The 1,761-nt window shown below is 31.3% G+C and overlaps 1 pseudogene; it reads left to right on the top strand.

The window, feature by feature from the left end:
- Positions 1 to 235: 235 nt before the first annotated feature.
- LOC107577148 (H-2 class I histocompatibility antigen, K-D alpha chain-like) overlaps positions 236 to 1,761 on the top strand; it is a 4,701-nt pseudogene continuing 3,175 nt past the window's right edge.

Below are 1,761 nucleotides of genomic sequence, written 5' to 3'. Positions count from 1 at the left end.
ACCTTCGTTCATCTTCGGAACACAAATTAAGCTATTTTTGATTAATTCTGAGAGCTCTCTGACCCTTCATAGACAGCAATGATATTACCACGATCAACACACAGAAACGGTACAATAGTCCATGTGACATCAGGGGTTCGACCGTAATTTTACGAAAAAATCTGACTTTTGTGCGCAAAGAAAACAAAGCAGGGTCAGTTCTTTCCTTTCTTATTATCTGCTTTGTTTTTTCTAGGTCAGATGAGCAGTTATGATGATGAAAATGGAGGGAAGCTGAGACTTCACTCTGAAAGAGGAGAGATGTCCAGTCCTGAAAGTAAAAGAGGAGCACGCTATAATAAGAACGAATCATCTCCACGCGCAGATATCTCCGTATCTCCGAGATGCGAACAGCTTGTGTTTTGTAGGTCCTGATTAGAATTTTTATGTGAAATATTTTGCATTGACATCATTAGTGGACCATTTTTACATTTCACTTTTATATTTTCATTTGCTCCAGCAGCAAAAGTCATAATCCAAGATAACATTTATTGACTTTCTTAATTGATTACTGTCAGAAGAGAAATGTCAAATTTACATCATTTTCTCAGCCGTTGCTTTAGATAAGCTCATGAAACAGTGTGTACTATTGTGTACATTGGATTATTTAAAATGTGTATTTTAAAAAACTTGAAGTTTATTGATGTTTACAGTGTTACTGATTGTGAAACAAATCATCACAGTTTGTGAAAACAACAATTGCACTGTATTTTGTGTTGCTGCTTATATTGTTAATTGAAGTGTATTTCACCAATATTAAATTTTTTAGAATAGATTTGTTATTGTTACTTGAATTAAATGTGTTTCCAATAAATATAGATATATCTTTTAGCCACGTTTAAAAAAAAAATTCCCAAAATTGCAAACCAGATATTTTTTCCCTGTAATTTTAGAACGCTTTGTAAAAAAAAAAAAAAAATTCTTAATCCAATATGTAATTTTTTTACTTTAATATTAAGCAATTCTGATATTCTGTGTTTTTGAACTGCAATGAGCTCACACTTTTTTAATTCTTAAAATGAGCCACAAAATTACTGGCAACCAGGATCTGCTTTCCATCACTAAGAAACAAAGTAGTATCATCTGTCACTTTTTATTTATTAATAACTGATTACCTTAAACATTCGAGGCCTTGATCTATTTACTATTTCTAACACAAACCGCCAAAAATGTAATTATGGATGTCTTGCCTAATACCTCTAGTACACTCTTAAAAATGAAGGTTCATTATTGGCATTGACAGTTCTATAAAAATTAACATCCATAAAACCTTTCAAAAGGTTGGAATCAAAAGGTCTTTATAATCGAAAAACTCTTTAGATTATTAAAATGTTAAAATTATTATTAAAATGAAATATGTCTAGTCACTGAAAGTTTTTTGGTGGAACCAAAAAGTGTTCTTTCTACAGCAACACTGTGAAAACTTTTTTGGAACCTACAGTAAATTCAATTTAATCTTTTTCAGATTTAAGTATTTTATTGTCTACACTAAATCAAATGATCTGTCTCCGGTTATCTAAAAAAAATATTTTTTCTTTTCTTTTTTTTATATGGATGATCAACCTGTGCTTCATAGTTGGAAGCGTCCAGGGTTGACTGTTCCGCGTTTTTTAGTCGAATTGGGCTACTTTTAAAATCTTGCCAAAAAAGAATAAAAACAACAACAAAACAGTGATAGTATGATGAGTTTTGTGAGGGATGGGAAATGAAAGCAGACTGTAA

The sequence above is a fragment of the Sinocyclocheilus grahami genome, unplaced genomic scaffold (genome assembly GCF_001515645.1).
Source record: "Sinocyclocheilus grahami isolate Dianchi unplaced genomic scaffold, SAMN03320097.WGS_v1.1 scaffold5251.1, whole genome shotgun sequence".
Taxonomy (NCBI): Eukaryota; Metazoa; Chordata; class Actinopteri; order Cypriniformes; family Cyprinidae; genus Sinocyclocheilus; species Sinocyclocheilus grahami.
The sequence above is the reverse complement of the archived record's forward strand: the minus strand, read 5'-3'. Positions and strand labels throughout refer to the sequence as shown.